The sequence below is a fragment of the Stigmatopora argus genome, chromosome 21, assembly GCF_051989625.1.
Source record: "Stigmatopora argus isolate UIUO_Sarg chromosome 21, RoL_Sarg_1.0, whole genome shotgun sequence".
Classification (NCBI taxonomy): domain Eukaryota; kingdom Metazoa; phylum Chordata; class Actinopteri; order Syngnathiformes; family Syngnathidae; genus Stigmatopora; species Stigmatopora argus.
This window is the reverse complement of record NC_135407.1, coordinates 4,443,122-4,462,875: the sequence shown is the minus strand read 5'-3', so window position 1 is coordinate 4,462,875 and position 19,754 is coordinate 4,443,122. Positions and strand designations below refer to the sequence as shown.

Genomic DNA, 19,754 nt, shown 5'->3' with positions numbered 1-19,754 from the left:
TTCCCGGAGAGGTCCCACTCGGTCTCGTCAGTCAGCCGTCGCTCGCTGACACCTGAACCTCGGCTGACCCGGTCGCGGCCGCCCCCGCGGTACGGCAGATATGGCGGGGGGCGCCTCACCTTTGGCCTTTCCATCGCCACCGCAGCCGGCTCCAAAGAGCTTTAGCCAACTCCTTCTTAGCTGGCTTCCGCACCTTCATTCCTGCGGCTCGCACCTCCGTCGCCCAAAGTCTGTTAGGAAAATAATACGAAGAATATAGAGAGTTTCAGAACACCCTCGAAATATTTCAAAATACCTTTTACAGTTGGGATTTTGTGTAAAATTGTCATGGTCTTATGGTTGTTGTACTCATTGTTCTCCTTTGAGGCGGGGGTCATGAGGTCATGTTGTTTTTTGTGGGTTTTGTTAGAAGCCTACGTATACAGCCGAACTACAATGACTAGTTTAGTATATTTTAAGTCGACGTTTCTTGAGGCTCTTAAAATATCAGCCAAAGAATTTATATTATATCACCAAGAAATTAGTGATACATTTATTTCTATTTTGTACATCCACTTATACAGTATTAAGTGATGACACATCACATTGTACACATTTATGATACATTACGTTACCTCATCACATTTGAACAAACTTAACTTGACTTGTATTTATTTATATAATACAAAATTCACCCGCCAGCAATACGTAGTAACTTTTTCTTACAACACGATGAGTTCACAATGGACTATTTAGATAAAAGTAATGACATAAAACCATTTAGCATTTAGACACTGACCTTCATCATGTTAAATGGATATAAAAGCTTAAAATGTACATCCCTGCATGGTGAAGTAAGGCGACCTCAGTACTTCTCAAAGGCCAATTTCACAGCTACAAATACACACACACACACACACACGATCTCGTCCCCCTGGAGAGCAAAGCTTAATCCCGGGTTTACATTGTTAGGACAACAGGGATAATCCCGCTAACGGGGTGTTTATCTAGAAAGTACAAGCGGCGAATCCTCAACACTGGCAGTATTGACGTGAAGCCAAAGAGCAGCCACCAAAAAGACTGCAAGAGGGAATGAAGACAGACAAGCACGAGAGGCAACGTAATGGAAGGTGACGGAGAAGACTGCGGTAGGAGATGATAAAAGAAACCAGATTGCGTGAGGATGAGACGAGGTCTGAGCTGTCAAGCATGCAGATGAGAAGCCCGACGGCATCAATGCAGGACGGACGCCGGCGCTCCCTGCGGACCGCGGCAAACACACACGCCAAAGAGCATTTAAGCCTTCATTAGCGATCAAAATCACGGAGCGTTGGAGAATGCTAATATGATAATGCTAAAAGCACACGGCGGGGACTCGAGGAGGATCACTTTTAGGATGACTAGGAATTTGCTTCACTTTCTGCCCGGGATAGGTCACGCCCCTTCCCAGTTCACGTATAGATCGGACGCCGGTGGCCAGTGCGAAACGCATAGAGGTCGTTCAACTCGACTGGCCGCTTTAGTATCCGACGCCGCGTGTCGCAATATTGCCCCGTCTGGCGTTAAGTTGGGAATATCGGCAGAAAGCGCTGCGAGTTTAGCATGCGTGTCAGAGCCTGGGGACGCTCCCTGAGCCAAATGCCAGTCTATAGATCGTGCAGGGGGGACTAAAGATCACATCATGGTCCGCCCGGACATTGGTGACACCCCGAACGAACGTGGGAGAGGCGGCGCGAGTGATCTCTGCCAGGAGTGGCCGTTATAGACAGCCGCTGTCATTGCGCCACGCGCACGCGGTGACGGCCGCGTTATAGACAAGTGCTGTCATTAGGCCGGTCTCTGTGGGGCTGAAACGATAACGACCACTGGGGGGGGGGAGGGTTTTGTGGACCAGGGCCTTTGTCTTATGTACAGTGGGTTCCAGAACTTGTTTCATGACTTGGATTTTTCATCAATAGAACAGCATTCCACTGACCTAAAAAAAGCAAAATACCAACTAAACCCTTTAAAAATGATCAAAGTGTCCGAATTTTGTATGAAATGTGAGAAAATGAATGCGAAAAACTAAAAAAAAACAGCGGAGCCTAGGCACATTCTCAAGCAGCATGCAATGCCACTGCGAGAATTTCAAAATAAAATAACGGATACGGTTAATGTATTGACGTTTTGGGAGATTTCCTAACTTGGATCTTGTTTTCGTACATTGGAACAGTAAGGATTTTGTATGTAGAAGCATTCATAAGTAGTATGCCCGTTTTTATTTTGGTACTTTATTCCTTAGGCAAGTGTCAAAGTGGCGGCCCAGGGGCCAAATCTGGCCCGCTGCATCATTTTGTGTGGCCCGGGAAAGTAAATCATGAGTGCCGACTTTCTGTTTTAGGATCCAATTAAAATGAAGAGTATAGATGTATATTAAATTTCCTGATTTTCCCCCTTTTAAATCAATATTGTATTTTTTAATCTTTTTTTTCTGTGTTTTTAGTTCAAAAATCATTTTGTAAAATCTAAAAAAAATATAAAAAACAAGCTAAAATAAACATTGTTTTAGATCTATAAAAAACTGAATATTCAGGGATTTTAATCCAGTTCTTTTAATCCATTTATAAAAATAAAAAAAATCTAAATATTATATCAAAAATGGTCCGGCCCACATGAAATCTTGGCTTCGAAGGCAGGCTTCAGAAAACTAAGCTAACAAGCTACTGGAGTAATGGCTTATGTAAACCACAGAGTTAGTTTTATCAGTCTTATCATTGACCTTTATCAGAAAGCAAGCATGTATTTTTCCAAAAGAGTCATTCTTATCATGGTTATCAGCTTCTCATTAATAGGCAATCAAGCACTTTTTGTCGCGGATCAAGTGTGTCGCTTTCCACGGCTTAAAGCTGACTGAAAGAGTCCACTTTACAGCAATTTGTCTGGATTTGTGCCGAGTGCACGATGCAGATCTCGACTGGTCCTCGCCTGAAGGGGACAACCAGTCACTCCATCAGCGCATAGTTTCACACACTCTCGCAGTGGGACGCGCTTCGGGGCGTGCTTAGAGTTACGCTGCCTGTCACTGAAAAATCTCTTTCACTTACAGCACCACCGCCTTCGCAATTGCGCGCCATCACGGCCGACGCCGGCAAATCAATGGCCGCCTCCATGCCGATGGGCGACCCATCCGTTTGGACTGGGAGAGGTTGGCTTCGTGCCAGCCTCTCCCAGTCCAAACGGCGTGGCCGCCCATCGCCGGCGGTGGCGCTGAAACACGATCGATGGCTGCAAATTGTGTTTCCGGGCAGGTGGCTCACTTAGACCATCTAACGTGAAGACATTTAATCTGAAAGTGTTTCCTGCCTGTGGCCATTTTGGTTTCTGCGCCCGTGTAGTAATACCTTGTTGTGTTTTTTGTGTTTGTGTGTGCAGTTAGGAGCCGCCCGCAGGCCATGGGAGGAATCGTGCCACTTGATCCGACAAGAGAACAAAGACCCGGGTCGTCATATCAAAGTCTCGGCTGGGGCGACAAGATCGCCGATTGGAGGTAGGCCCCGCGGTTCAGCTGCGTTTGTTTAAACGTCGCAACCATCGGCAAAATGTAATGGAAGGAAGAGCAATGTCGAGGAAAACTTAGATACGCCACATAAACCATTAACTCTAGAAAATAATAAGAATAGAATGTGCGTAACTAGTGTGCCCGTTTATTTTAAAAATGGCTTTAAACTCTCCAAATTCTTGAAATATCTAACTTCCACAGTCAATAATTTCTGAATTGCTTTATTCAATATAATTGTGAGGAATAACGTTCTAATGTTGCAAATTAAAGCAGAGAACAAATCATAAACCTTTTTATTGGTAGGCCATTTATAAAACGTGCAAAGTATATTTATTGCTCTGAAATATCTATTGTAATGCTTTCAAAGTTAGATTGGCATACTGCAGTTTTTAGCTTCCTCTTTTCCAGGTCAGTTGTAAAACACAAGAGTCGTAATGAATATATCCTTATGTTGTTTTAGCATTGACGCTATTTGATCCGTTAATATTTGAGTCATGGGATATGTTGTTTTCGCCGGCAAGGACTCAGAGTTAATAGATTTGGAATTTTCCGTCAATTTTTCAGTGATTTGAGATTTAAAAGGTTAAATAGCGCATTGATTTTCCTGATTACTGATATGGTGTGGCATATTACCCACCAATCCCACACAGGCAGGTATTCAAGGTCAAAGGTCCTGAACCTGTGAGACAGGAATTGCGCAATGACTCTTGAGTTAATAAAAGACGTAACGGTGAAGCAACCCTAAATCCCACTTGAACAAAACGGAAACTTTGCACCTGGGTTGTTTGCCAGGTTACTGCGGCGACATTAATCCCAGCCATTTGTTCGTTTGCATTGCTTCAATGACGAGGCCTCGCTTGAACGACCAGCTTTGGAATGAGTCACGTTGCCAGTGACTCATTTATTTTCTTCGATTTCAGTCAGAATGGAGCACGCAAAATGTCCCCGCCATTGACGGCGATAGAATCCCCGAGAGCCCCTCAAAGCCGTGTCGCCGTTCCCCTCAATTCTATAGGAGACGGCCTCTTTTTGTACTTGACAAAGTGTTGTGATGTTAAGAGAAAGCATGTGTTCCATTTCTCAGCATTGTCTTCCCCCTCTGCACCAATGGCTTTTCCTCGCTACCATTTTGCTCGTGTTTGACACGTCGCCAGCCCACAATGGCCTCGTACAGAGACGGCCGGAACGCGGCGCTGCTGTTTTGTATCGCCAGCGACGCCGCTCGGGGGTAAGGGGGGGTGGTCCCGAGAAGACGGGACGAACGGCCCTTTTTTGTCAGGTGCCGTTCCTCGCATTAGTCATGTGACAAAGACAATGAGATGACAAAGAGAGCAAAAAGAGAGACGGGCGACACAAAAGGGCGTCCGGCCTCCACTCGGCGTCACCCGATCCCCTTCTATGCGGATGCTCGGGCCCGATAAGTGCAAAGGGGGAAGAGGGCGCCTCATTGGCTGCCGACTCGGGGTCACCCCAAGGTCGGGGCGCGGGTGATGGATGGAGGAAGGCTCCTCCAGGCCCTCAAACTTGATCATAAAATGGCCCCTACACTCACGTGGCTTTGTGTGGTCGCGGCAGGCCGAGCGGAACCACTCGACGGAGAGGATCCGGCTCCCGGGGAACCGCGAGGTGAGTCGTGGACCAGATGGCGTTCTCGCACTTGACCGTCGGCGGCGAATCGGGAGGCCGAGCTAGGCCGAGGAAGCCGGCCGACGTGAGCGTGAGTGACGTCACGGTCGTCCGTCACCTTCCCTTCCGCCGCTCCCTCCATCACGCTGTCGATCGCTCGATTGGCTCGCCGGCATTATCGGCGCCCCGAGACGAGACGTCCGTCGATGGACGGATTCATTTTGGACGCCCGTCACGAGGCGCTCGTCAATGAGCGCGCGGGGTGCCGATACCTGGACGGCCGTGATGACTGACTTGTGTCTTTCTTGTTTTTTTGCGGCTCATCTGCCACCGGCTCGCAGTCAAAACTTTGCGTAGGAAAGATGGTTGGATTGGTTTCTTGTCAAGTGTTTTGCAAGCTAGTGTGGTTGCGGATTCTAACTTGACTGTCAAGAGTCATGTCAATATATTCAGTGAGAAGGAAAAAGTCTACACACCCCTGTACAAACGACTCTTACGGTCATGTATGTATGTGATGTATCTCAATTTTGTCAATAGTAAGGCTATTTTGGGGGGAAAAAGACCATGTATAGTCAGGTTTATATTTGTTCAAAAAAGGAACATTGTGTAGTGAGCCTTTTATTTGTAAGGCATTTTCTTAAAAAAAACAAATCTGTAGTGTCACTTTTGTGTAAAAAAAAAGATCATGGATAGTAAGGCTTTTATTTGTTTAGAAAAGGAACATGCATAGTTAGGCTATTTTTTTTGTCAAAGAAAAAAGATCATGCATAGTAAGGCTTTTATTTTCCAAAATATAATCAATTATAGTAAGCCTTTTATTTGTTAAAAAGATGGCTATCAATAGTAAGCCTTTTTTGTTCTAAAAATGACCATGCATAGTACGGCTTTTATTTGTTCAAAATATGACCATGCATAGTAAGCCTTTAATTTATAAAAAAAATCACCATGTATAGTAAGCCTTTAATTTGTTCAAAAAATGACCATGAATAGTAAGGCTTTTGTTTGTTAAAAAGATGGCTATCAATTGTAAGCCTTTTTTGTTCTAAAAATGACCATGCATAATACGGCTTTTATTTGTTCAAAATATCACCATGCATAGTAAGCATTTTATTTGTTAAAAAATGACCATGTATAGTAAGCCTTTAATTTGTTCAAAAAAGGACCATGAATAGTAAGGCTTTTACTTGTTAAAAAGATGGCTATCAATAGTAAGCCTTTTTTTGTTCTAAAAATAACCACGCATAATCCGGCTTTTATTTGTTCAAAATATCACCATGCATAATACGGCTTTTATTTGTTCAAAATATCACCATGCATAGTAAGCCTTTTATTTGTTAAAAAAAATGACCATGTATAGTAAGGCTTTTATTTGTTCAAAAGATGACCATGCATAGTAGGCTTTTCATTTATTAAAAGAATGACCATGAGTATGAGATTAAGCCATTTATTTGTTAAAACATAACCATGTATAGTTAGCCTTTTATTTGTTCAAAAAATGAACATAAATAGTTTTGCTACAAAAATAGACCATGCATTGAGGCTTTTTATAAAATATGACCATGTAAAGTAAAGCTTTTTTCAAAAAAAAAAAAAAAAAAAAGTATAGTGAGGCTCTTTTTAAAATAAAAGGACCATGTAAGGCTTTTTTTCTTTAAAAATGACATAGTATAGTAAGGCTTTTATTGGAAAACACGTCATAGTATAGTAGGGCTTTTTTCTTTAAAAAACAAACATGTATAGTAAGGCTTTATTTCTTTAAAAAACGACATAGTATAGTAAGGCTTTTTTTCTTAAAAAATGACATAGTATAGTAATGTTTTTTTCTTTTAAAAAAACGACAGTAAAGTAAGGCTTTTTTTTTCTTGAAAAAACGACAACGTATAGTAAGGCTTTTTTCTTAAAAAAACGACCATGTATAGTAAGGCTTTTTTTTCTTCAAAAACGACATAGTATAGTAAGGCTTTTTTTCTTAAAAAACGACATAGTATAGTAAGGCTTTTTTGCGAAAAAAACACACATAGTATAATAAGGCTTTTTTCGGGGGAAAAACGACATAGTATAGTAAGGCTTTTATCGTTAAAAATTACAGTATATTAAGGCCTTTTTCCTAAAAAACGACATAAAGTAAGGCTTTTTTTGGAAAAAATGACATAGTATAGTAAGGCTTTTTTGCGAAAAAAACGACATGGTATACAAAGGGTTTTTTCCCCAAAAAACGACATAGTATAGTAAGGCTTTTTTTCCTAAAAAACGACATGGTATAGTAAGCCTTTTTTTCCTAAAAAAAAAAAAAAACAGCATAGTATAGTAAGATTTTTTTCCCTAAAAAACGACATAGTATAGTAAGGCTTTTTTTCTTAAAAAAACGACATAGTATAGTAAGTCTTTTTTCCTTAAAAACGACATGGTATAGTAAGGCTTTTTCCCCTAAAAAACGACATAGTATAGTAAGGCTTTTTTTCCTAAAAAACGACATAGTATAGTAAGGTTTTTTTTCTCAAAAAACGACATAGTATACAAAGGGTTTTTTCCCAAAAAAACGACATAGTATAGTAAGGCTTTTTTTTTCTTAAAAAACGACATAGTATACAAAGGGTTTTTTCCCTAAAAAACGACATAGTATACTTTTTTTTTCTTAAAAAACGACATAGTATAGTAAGGCTTTTTTTTCTTAAAAAAACGACATAGTATAGTAAGTCTTTTTTCCTTAAAAACGACATGGTATAGTAAGGCTTTTTTCCCCTAAAAAACGACATAGTATAGTAAGGCTTTTTTTCCTAAAAAACGACATAGTATAGTAAGGTTTTTTTTCTCAAAAAACGACATAGTATACAAAGGGTTTTTTCCCAAAAAAACGACATAGTATAGTAAGGCTTTTTTTTTCTTAAAAAACGACATAGTATACAAAGGGTTTTTTCCCTAAAAAACGACATAGTATACTTTTTTTTTCTTAAAAAACGACATAGTATAGTAAGGCTTTTTTTTCTTAAAAAAACGACATAGTATAGTAAGTCTTTTTTCCTTAAAAACGACATGGTATAGTAAGGCTTTTTTCCCCTAAAAAACAACATAGTATAGTAAGGCTTTTTTTCCTAAAAAACGACATAGTATAGTACGGTTTTTTTTCTCAAAAAACGACATGGTATACAAAGGGTTTTTTCCCCAAAAAACGACATAGTATAGTAAGGCTTTTTTTTTCTTAAAAAACGACATAGTATACAAAGGGTTTTTTCCCTAAAAAACGACATAGTATAGTAAGGCTTTTTTTTCTTAAAAAACGACATAGTATACAAAGGGTTTTTTCCCTAAAAAACGACATAGTATACTTTTTTTTTCTTAAAAAACGACATAGTATAGTAAGGCTTTTTTTTCTTAAAAAAACGACATAGTATAGTAAGTCTTTTTGCCTTAAAAACGACATGGTATAGTAAGGCTTTTTTCCCCTAAAAAACGACATAGTATAGTAAGGCTTTTTTTCCTAAAAAACAACATAGTATAGTAAGTTTTTTTTTCTCAAAAAACGACATGGTATACAAAGGGTTTTTTCCCCAAAAAACGACATAGTATAGTAAGGCTTTTTTTTCTCTTAAAAAACGACATAGTATACAAAGGGTTTTTTCCCTAAAAAACGACATAGTATAGTAAGGCTTTTTTTTTCTTAAAAAACGACATAGTATACAAAGGGTTTTTTCCCTAAAAAACGACATAGTATAGTAAGGCTTTTTTTCCTAAAAAACGACATGGTATAGTAAGCCTTTTTTTCCTAAAAAAAAAAAAAAACAGCATAGTATAGTAAGATTTTTTTCCCTAAAAAACGACATAGTATAGTAAGGCTTTTTTTCTTAAAAAAACGACATAGTATAGTAAGTCTTTTTTCCTTAAAAACGACATGGTATAGTAAGGCTTTTTTCCCCTAAAAAACGACACAGTATAGTAAGGCTTTTTTTCCTAAAAAACGACATAGTATAGTAAGGTTTTTTTTCTCAAAAAACGACATAGTATACAAAGGGTTTTTTCCCAAAAAAACGACATAGTATAGTAAGGCTTTTTTTTTCTTAAAAAACGACATAGTATACAAAGGGTTTTTTCCCTAAAAAACGACATAGTATAGTAAGGCTTTTTTTCCTAAAAAACGACATGGTATAGTAAGCCTTTTTTTCCAAAAAAAAAAAAAAACAGCATAGTATAGTAAGGTTTTTTTCCCTAAAAAACGACATAGTATAGTAAGGCTTTTTTTCTTAAAAAAACGACATAGTATAGTAAGGCTTTTTTTCCTAAAAAAACGACATAGTATAGTAAGGCTTTTTCCCCCAAAAAATGACATAGTATAGTAAGGCTATTTTCCCCAAAAAACGACATAGTATAGTAAGGCTTTTTTCCCTAAAAAATACGACATAATATAGTAAGGCTTTTTTTCCTAAAAAAAAACGACATAGTATAGTAAGGCTTTTTTTCCCTAAAAACGACATAGTATAGTAAGGTTTTTTCCCTAAAAAAATGACATAGTATAGTAAGGCTTTTTTTCTTAAAAAACGACATAGTATAGTAAGGCTTTTTTCCCTAAAAAAAAAACGAAAGTATAGTAAGGCTTTTAAAAAAAATGACCATGTATAGTAAGCCTCATCTCATTTTCTGAACTGCTTTATCCTCATTCGGGTAGCGGGGGATGCTGGAGCCAATCCCATTTGTCTCCAGGCCAGAGGCGGGGGACATCCTGAATCGGTGGCCAGACGATCTTAGGGTACAAGGAGACGGACAACCACGCACTGTATAGTAAGTCTTTTTTCCTTAAAAACGACATGGTGTATAGTAAGGCTTTTCTTCCCTAAAAAACGACATAGTATAGTAAGGCTTTTTTTCCTAAAAAACGACATAGTATAGTAAGGTTTTCCTAAAAAACGACAGAGTATAGTAAGGCTTTTTCCCTAAATAACGACATAGTATAGTAAGGCTTTTTTTTCTAAAAAACGACATAGTATATAGTAAGGCTTTTTTTCTTAAAAAAACGACATAGTATAGTAAGTCTTTTTTCCTTAAAAACGACATGGTATAGTAAGGCTTTTTTCCCCTAAAAAACGACATAGTATAGTAAGGCTTTTTTTCCTAAAAAACGACATAGTATAGTAAGGTTTTTTTTCTCAAAAAACGACATAGTATACAAAGGGTTTTTTCCCAAAAAAACGACATAGTATAGTAAGGCTTTTTTTTTCTTAAAAAACGACATAGTATACAAAGGGTTTTTTCCCTAAAAAACGACATAGTATACTTTTTTTTTCTTAAAAAACGACATAGTATAGTAAGGCTTTTTTTTCTTAAAAAAACGACATAGTATAGTAAGTCTTTTTTCCTTAAAAACGACATGGTATAGTAAGGCTTTTTTCCCCTAAAAAACGACATAGTATAGTAAGGCTTTTTTTCCTTAAAAAACGACATAGTATAGTAAGGTTTTTTTTCTCAAAAAACGACATGGTATACAAAGGGTTTTTTCCCCAAAAAACGACATAGTATAGTAAGGCTTTTTTTTTCTTAAAAAACGACATAGTATAGAAAGGTTTTTTTCCCTAAAAAACGACATAGTATAGTAAGGCTTTTTTTTCTTAAAAAACGACATAGTATACAAAGGGTTTTTTCCCTAAAAAACGACATAGTATACTTTTTTTTTCTTAAAAAACGACATAGTATAGTAAGGCTTTTTTTTCTTAAAAAACGACATAGTATAGTAAGTCTTTTTGCCTTAAAAACGACATGGTATAGTAAGGCTTTTTTCCCCTAAAAAACGACATAGTATAGTAAGGCTTTTTTTCCTAAAAAACGACATAGTATAGTAAGTTTTTTTTTCTCAAAAAACGACATGGTATACAAAGGGTTTTTTCCCCAAAAAACGACATAGTATAGTAAGGCTTTTTTTTCTCTTAAAAAACGACATAGTATACAAAGGGTTTTTTCCCTAAAAAACGACATAGTATAGTAAGGCTTTTTTTTTCTTAAAAAACGACATAGTATACAAAGGGTTTTTTCCCTAAAAAACGACATAGTATAGTAAGGCTTTTTTTCCTAAAAAACGACATGGTATAGTAAGCCTTTTTTTCCTAAAAAAAAAAAAAACAGCATAGTATAGTAAGATTTTTTTCCCTAAAAAACGACATAGTATAGTAAGGCTTTTTTTCTTAAAAAAACGACATAGTATAGTAAGTCTTTTTTCCTTAAAAACGACATGGTATAGTAAGGCTTTTTTCCCCTAAAAAACGACATAGTATAGTAAGGCTTTTTTTCCTAAAAAACGACATAGTATAGTAAGGTTTTTTTTCTCAAAAAACGACATAGTATACAAAGGGTTTTTTCCCAAAAAAACGACATAGTATAGTAAGGCTTTTTTTTTCTTAAAAAACGACATAGTATACAAAGGGTTTTTTCCCTAAAAAACGACATAGTATAGTAAGGCTTTTTTTCCTAAAAAACGACATGGTATAGTAAGCCTTTTTTTCCAAAAAAAAAAAAAAACAGCATAGTATAGTAAGGTTTTTTTCCCTAAAAAACGACATAGTATAGTAAGGCTTTTTTTCTTAAAAAAACGACATAGTATAGTAAGGCTTTTTTTCCTAAAAAAACGACATAGTATAGTAAGGCTTTTTCCCCCAAAAAATGACATAGTATAGTAAGGCTATTTTCCCCAAAAAACGACATAGTATAGTAAGGCTTTTTTCCCTAAAAAATACGACATAATATAGTAAGGCTTTTTTTCCTAAAAAAAAACGACATAGTATAGTAAGGCTTTTTTTCCCTAAAAACGACATAGTATAGTAAGGTTTTTTCCCTAAAAAAATGACATAGTATAGTAAGGCTTTTTTTCTTAAAAAACGACATAGTATAGTAAGGCTTTTTTCCCTAAAAAAAAAACGAAAGTATAGTAAGGCTTTTAAAAAAAATGACCATGTATAGTAAGCCTCATCTCATTTTCTGAACTGCTTTATCCTCATTAGGGTAGCGGGGGATGCTGGAGCCAATCCCATTTGTCTCCAGGCCAGAGGCGGGGGACATCCTGAATCGGTGGCCAGACGATCTTAGGGTACAAGGAGACGGACAACCACGCACTGTATAGTAAGTCTTTTTTCCTTAAAAACGACATGGTGTATAGTAAGGCTTTTTTTCCCTAAAAAACGACATAGTATAGTAAGGCTTTTTTTCCTAAAAAACGACATAGTATAGTAAGGTTTTCCTAAAAAACGACAGAGTATAGTAAGGCTTTTTCCCTAAATAACGACATAGTATAGTAAGGCTTTTTTTTCTAAAAAACGACATAGTATATAGTAAGGCTTTTTTTCTTAAAAAAACGACATAGTATAGTAAGTCTTTTTTCCTTAAAAACGACATGGTATAGTAAGGCTTTTTTCCCCTAAAAAACGACATAGTATAGTAAGGCTTTTTTTCCTAAAAAACGACATAGTATAGTAAGGTTTTTTTTCTCAAAAAACGACATAGTATACAAAGGGTTTTTTCCCAAAAAAACGACATAGTATAGTAAGGCTTTTTTTTCTTAAAAAACGACATAGTATACAAAGGGTTTTTTCCCTAAAAAACGACATAGTATACTTTTTTTTTCTTAAAAAACGACATAGTATAGTAAGGCTTTTTTTTCTTAAAAAAACGACATAGTATAGTAAGTCTTTTTTCCTTAAAAACGACATGGTATAGTAAGGCTTTTTTCCCCTAAAAAACGACATAGTATAGTAAGGCTTTTTTTTCCTAAAAAACGACATAGTATAGTAAGGTTTTTTTTCTCAAAAAACGACATAGTATACAAAGGGTTTTTTCCCAAAAAAACGACATAGTATAGTAAGGCTTTTTTTTTCTTAAAAAACGACATAGTATACAAAGGGTTTTTTCCCTAAAAAACGACATAGTATACTTTTTTTTTCTTAAAAAACGACATAGTATAGTAAGGCTTTTTTTTCTTAAAAAAACGACATAGTATAGTAAGTCTTTTTTCCTTAAAAACGACATGGTATAGTAAGGCTTTTTTCCCCTAAAAAACGACATAGTATAGTAAGGCTTTTTTTCCTAAAAAACGACATAGTATAGTAAGGTTTTTTTTCTCAAAAAACGACATGGTATACAAAGGGTTTTTTCCCCAAAAAACGACATAGTATAGTAAGGCTTTTTTTTTCTTAAAAAACGACATAGTATAGAAAGGGTTTTTTCCCTAAAAAACGACATAGTATAGTAAGGCTTTTTTTTCTTAAAAAACGACATAGTATACAAAGGGTTTTTTCCCTAAAAAACGACATAGTATACTTTTTTTTTCTTAAAAAACGACATAGTATAGTAAGGCTTTTTTTTCTTAAAAAAACGACATAGTATAGTAAGTCTTTTTGCCTTAAAAACGACATGGTATAGTAAGGCTTTTTTCCCCTAAAAAACGACATAGTATAGTAAGGCTTTTTTTCCTAAAAAACGACATAGTATAGTAAGTTTTTTTTTCTCAAAAAACGACATGGTATACAAAGGGTTTTTTCCCCAAAAAACGACATAGTATAGTAAGGCTTTTTTTTCTCTTAAAAAACGACATAGTATACAAAGGGTTTTTTCCCTAAAAAACGACATAGTATAGTAAGGCTTTTTTTTTCTTAAAAAACGACATAGTATACAAAGGGTTTTTTCCCTAAAAAACGACATAGTATAGTAAGGCTTTTTTTCCTAAAAAACGACATGGTATAGTAAGCCTTTTTTTCCTAAAAAAAAAAAAAACAGCATAGTATAGTAAGATTTTTTTCCCTAAAAAACGACATAGTATAGTAAGGCTTTTTTTCTTAAAAAAACGACATAGTATAGTAAGTCTTTTTTCCTTAAAAACGACATGGTATAGTAAGGCTTTTTTCCCCTAAAAAACGACATAGTATAGTAAGGCTTTTTTTCCTAAAAAACGACATAGTATAGTAAGGTTTTTTTTCTCAAAAAACGACATAGTATACAAAGGGTTTTTTCCCAAAAAAACGACATAGTATAGTAAGGCTTTTTTTTTCTTAAAAAACGACATAGTATACAAAGGGTTTTTTCCCTAAAAAACGACATAGTATACTTTTTTTTTCTTAAAAAACGACATAGTATAGTAAGGCTTTTTTTTCTTAAAAAAACGACATAGTATAGTAAGTCTTTTTTCCTTAAAAACGACATGGTATAGTAAGGCTTTTTTCCCCTAAAAAACGACATAGTATAGTAAGGCTTTTTTTCCTAAAAAACGACATAGTATAGTAAGGTTTTTTTTCTCAAAAAACGACATAGTATACAAAGGGTTTTTTCCCAAAAAAACGACATAGTATAGTAAGGCTTTTTTTTTCTTAAAAAACGACATAGTATACAAAGGGTTTTTTCCCTAAAAAACGACATAGTATAGTAAGGCTTTTTTTCCTAAAAAACGACATGGTATAGTAAGCCTTTTTTTCCTAAAAAAAAAAAAAAAACAGCATAGTATAGTAAGATTTTTTTCCCTAAAAAACGACATAGTATAGTAAGGCTTTTTTTCTTAAAAAAACGACATAGTATAGTAAGTCTTTTTTCCTTAAAAACGACATGGTATAGTAAGGCTTTTTTCCCCTAAAAAACGACATAGTATAGTAAGGCTTTTTTTCCTAAAAAACGACATAGTATAGTAAGGTTTTTTTTCTCAAAAAACGACATAGTATACAAAGGGTTTTTTCCCAAAAAAACGACATAGTATAGTAAGGCTTTTTTTTTCTTAAAAAACGACATAGTATACAAAGGGTTTTTTCCCTAAAAAACGACATAGTATAGTAAGGCTTTTTTTCCTAAAAAACGACATGGTATAGTAAGCCTTTTTTTCCAAAAAAAAAAAAAACAGCATAGTATAGTAAGGTTTTTTTCCCTAAAAAACGACATAGTATAGTAAGGCTTTTTTTCTTAAAAAAACGACATAGTATAGTAAGGCTTTTTTTCCTAAAAAAACGACATAGTATAGTAAGGCTTTTTCCCCCAAAAAATGACATAGTATAGTAAGGCTATTTTCCCCAAAAAACGACATAGTATAGTAAGGCTTTTTTCCCTAAAAAATACGACATAATATAGTAAGGCTTTTTTTCCTAAAAAAAAACGACATAGTATAGTAAGGCTTTTTTTCCCTAAAAACGACATAGTATAGTAAGGTTTTTTCCCTAAAAAAATGACATAGTATAGTAAGGCTTTTTTTCTTAAAAAACGACATAGTATAGTAAGGCTTTTTTCCCTAAAAAAAAACCGAAAGTATAGTAAGGCTTTTAAAAAAAATGACCATGTATAGTAAGCCTCATCTCATTTTCTGAACTGCTTTATCCTCATTAGGGTAGCGGGGGATGCTGGAGCCAATCCCATTTGTCTCCAGGCCAGAGGCGGGGGACATCCTGAATCGGTGGCCAGACGATCTTAGGGTACAAGGAGACGGACAACCACGCACTGTATAGTAAGTCTTTTTTCCTTAAAAACGACATGGTGTATAGTAAGGCTTTTTTTCCCTAAAAAACGACATAGTATAGTAAGGCTTTTTTTCCTAAAAAACGACATGGTATAGTAAGGTTTTCCTAAAAAACGACAGAGTATAGTAAGGCTTTTTCCCTAAATAACGACATAGTATAGTAAGGCTTTTTTTTCTAAAAAACGACATAGTATATAGTAAGGCTTTTTTTCTTAAAAAAACGACATAGTATAGTAAGTCTTTTTTCCTTAAAAACGACATGGTATAGTAAGGCTTTTTTCCCCTAAAAAACAACATAGTATAGTAAGGCTTTTTTTCCTAAAAAACGACATAGTATAGTAAGGCTTTTTTTTTCTTAAAAAACGACATAGTATACAAAGGGTTTTTTCCCTAAAAAACGACATAGTATACTTTTTTTTTCTTAAAAAACGACATAGTATAGTAAGGCTTTTTTTTCTTAAAAAAACGACATAGTATAGTAAGTCTTTTTTCCTTAAAAACGACATGGTATAGTAAGGCTTTTTCCCCCTAAAAAACGACATAGTATAGTAAGGCTTTTTTTCCTAAAAAACGACATAGTATAGTAAGGTTTTTTTTCTCAAAAAACGACATAGTATACAAAGGGTTTTTTCCCAAAAAAACGACATAGTATAGTAAGGCTTTTTTTTTCTTAAAAAACGACATAGTATACAAAGGGTTTTTTCCCTAAAAAACGACATAGTATACTTTTTTTTTCTTAAAAAACGACATAGTATAGTAAGGCTTTTTTTTCTTAAAAAAACGACATAGTATAGTAAGTCTTTTTTCCTTAAAAACGACATGGTATAGTAAGGCTTTTTTCCCCTAAAAAACGACATAGTATAGTAAGGCTTTTTTTCCTAAAAAACGACATAGTATAGTAAGGTTTTTTTTCTCAAAAAACGACATGGTATACAAAGGGTTTTTTCCCCAAAAAACGACATAGTATAGTAAGGCTTTTTTTTTTTAAAAAACGACATAGTATAGAAAGGGTTTTTTCCCTAAAAAACGACATAGTATAGTAAGGCTTTTTTTTTCTTAAAAAACGACATAGTATACAAAGGTTTTTTTCCCTAAAAAACGACATAGTATACTTTTTTTTTCTTAAAAAACGACATAGTATAGTAAGGCTTTTTTTTCTTAAAAAAACGGCATAGTATAGTAAGTCTTTTTGCCTTAAAAACGACATGGTATAGTAAGGCTTTTTTCCCCTAAAAAACGACATAGTATAGTAAGGCTTTTTTTCCTAAAAAACGACATAGTATAGTAAGTTTTTTTTTCTCAAAAAACGACATGGTATACAAAGGGTTTTTTCCCCAAAAAACGACATAGTATAGTAAGGCTTTTTTTTCTCTTAAAAAACGACATAGTATACAAAGGGTTTTTTCCCTAAAAAACGACATAGTATAGTAAGGCTTTTTTTTTCTTAAAAAACGACATAGTATACAAAGGGTTTTTTCCCTAAAAAACGATATAGTATAGTAAGGCTTTTTTTCCTAAAAAACGACATGGTGTAGTAAGCCTTTTTTTCCTAAAAAAAAAAAAACAGCATAGTATAGTAAGATTTTTTTCCCTAAAAAACGACATAGTATAGTAAGGCTTTTTTTCTTAAAAAAACGACATAGTATAGTAAGTCTTTTTTCCTTAAAAACGACATGGTATAGTAAGGCTTTTTTCCCCTAAAAAACGACATAGTATAGTAAGGCTTTTTTTCCTAAAAAACGACATAGTATAGTAAGGTTTTTTTTCTCAAAAAACGACATAGTATACAAAGGGTTTTTTCCCAAAAAAACGACATTGTATAGTAAGGCTTTTTTTTTCTTAAAAAACGACATAGTATACAAAGGGTTTTTTCCCTAAAAAACGACATAGTATAGTAAGGCTTTTTTTCCTAAAAAACGACATGGTATAGTAAGCCTTTTTTTCCCAAAAAAAAAAAAAACAGCATAGTATAGTAAGGTTTTTTTCCCTAAAAAACGACATAGTATAGTAAGGCTTTTTTTCTTAAAAAAACGACATAGTATAGTAAGGCTTTTTTTCCTAAAAAAACGACATAGTATAGTAAGGCTTTTCCCCCCAAAAAATGACATAGTATAGTAAGGCTATTTTCCCCAAAAAACGACATAGTATAGTAAGGCTTTTTTCCCTAAAAAATACGACATAATATAGTAAGGCTTTTTTTCCTAAAAAAAAACGACATAGTATAGTAAGGCTTTTTTTCCCTAAAAACGACATAGTATAGTAAGGTTTTTTCCCTAAAAAAATGACATAGTATAGTAAGGCTTTTTTTCTTAAAAAACGACATAGTATAGTAAGGCTTTTTTCCCTAAAAAAAAAACGAAAGTATAGTAAGGCTTTTAAAAAAAATGACCATGTATAGTAAGCCTCATCTCATTTTCTGAACTGCTTTATCCTCATTAGGGTAGCGGGGGATGCTGGAGCCAATCCCATTTGTCTCCAGGCCAGAGGCGGGGGACATCCTGAATCGGTGGCCAGACGATCTTAGGGTACAAGGAGACGGACAACCACGCACTGTATAGTAAGTCTTTTTTCCTTAAAAACGACATGGTGTATAGTAAGGCTTTTTTTCCCTAAAAAACGACATAGTATAGTAAGGCTTTTTTTCCTAAAAAACGACATAGTATAGTAAGGTTTTCCTAAAAAACGACAGAGTATAGTAAGGCTTTTTCCCTAAATAACGACATAGTATAGTAAGGCTTTTTTTTCTAAAAAACGACATAGTATATAGTAAGGCTTTTTTTTCTTAAACGACATAGTATAGTAAGGCTTTTTCTTTAAAAAAAATGACCATGTATAGTAAGCCTCATCTCATCTCATTTTCTGAACCGCTTTATCCTCATTAGGCTAGCGGGGGATGCTGGAGCCAATCCAAGCTGTCTCCAGGCCCGAGGCGGCGGACATCCTGAATCGGTGGCCAGCCGATCTTAGGGTACAAGGAGATGGACAACCACGCACACTGTATAGTAAGTCTTTTTTCCTTAAAAACAACATAGTATAGTAAGGCTTATTTTCTTTAAAAAACGACATAGTATAGTAAGACTTTTTTTCTTTAAAAAACGACATAGTATAGTAAGGCTTTTTTTCTTAAAAAAAACGACATAGTATAGTAAGGCTTTTTTTCTTAAAAACGACATAGTATAGTAAGGCTTTTTTTAAAAAACGATATACTATAGTAAGGCTTTTTTTCTTAAAAAACGACATAGTAAGGCTTTTTTCTTAAAAAATGATCTTTCTGACAGGATGGAGTAGTTTTGGGACCAGCTTGCGGATGAAGCGCCGCCCCGACCGGTCGCCTTTGTATTGACTCGGTAGGTGATGTCATGCCTTGTTGCAGCGATCCTAGTGCGTGTGCATAGCCACATCCCCTTACAAAATAGTTTTTCGAATGAAACATTTTTTTTAATAAATCAAAGTCAAGGTCACATAATAGAACAAGAGATACTTTGCTGTCAACTTTTATTTTTATTTTTTCAGATGAGTGACAACGGCAAAAATGGATGACTTGTGGGATGGACAGTCTTCCAACAAAAAGGTTTCCCAAAGGAAAGCGAGAGCGAGGACACCTGAAGACAAAAAAAGTAAGTTTAAAAGAGACATTCATGTTGCTGTGCAGAAAATATTTATTTTCCTTTGTTTTTCTTAGACTCACTTGCGGATGTTGATTTCACCAAGGGGCTGACGCAGGAGGAATTCCAGCTTTCTTTTAAAATGCCAGAATTGTCAAGAGTGTAAGACCTTTTGGCCCATTAAACGAGACTTGAGTACAGTCACACATTCTTAACCATTTTGTGGAGATGGCTTATACACTTAGTTAAATGAGTCGAGCGCCTTCTCAGCGCAAAGACTTAGCCGGTCGAAGTTTAGTGGGACGGTGGGAGGGCCCAATAGCGCGCGGGGTAAGTATGTGCACAGTAGAGTTTGTGCCTACCACCGAGTGGAAGCCGGTTCGCATCCTGCACACGTACTCTTGGTGCCTCTCCCCGCCTTTGGCGGGGAGAGACACCTGCGACATAAGACTAGTTACCTTTTACTAAAATAAACTTTCGAAAATTAAATTTGACATTTAAACATAACATCAAAATTAGTTAAAAGAATTGGCCTAAAAAAACA

The 19,754-nt window shown here is 35.2% G+C and overlaps 1 protein-coding gene and 1 long non-coding RNA gene across 3 annotated transcripts in view; both read left to right on the top strand.

Moving 5' to 3' along the window:
- The window catches only part of LOC144067504 (uncharacterized), a 40,852-nt gene extending 34,282 nt beyond the window's left edge, over nucleotides 1-6,570 (top strand). Inside the window, exons 7-8 of the mRNA XM_077591318.1 lie at nucleotides 3,391-3,505; nucleotides 5,093-6,570. The gene's annotated coding sequence lies outside the window, so the exon portion shown is untranslated. The remainder of the gene's footprint in view (nucleotides 1-3,390; nucleotides 3,506-5,092) is intronic.
- A 3,202-nt stretch (nucleotides 6,571-9,772) lies between these two features.
- On the top strand, nucleotides 9,773-19,425 carry LOC144066852 (uncharacterized). 2 transcript variants are annotated; one of them, XR_013297754.1, is made up of 8 exons: nucleotides 9,773-9,916; nucleotides 12,124-12,241; nucleotides 15,476-15,588; nucleotides 18,045-18,162; nucleotides 18,488-18,607; nucleotides 18,884-18,952; nucleotides 19,119-19,222; nucleotides 19,288-19,425. It is a non-coding gene; the product is annotated as an uncharacterized LOC144066852 (long non-coding RNA). The 2 variants fall into 2 exon arrangements; XR_013297753.1 differs by having other exon boundaries at nucleotides 9,775-9,916; nucleotides 15,476-15,593.
- The last annotated feature ends 329 nt before the right edge of the window (nucleotides 19,426-19,754 follow it).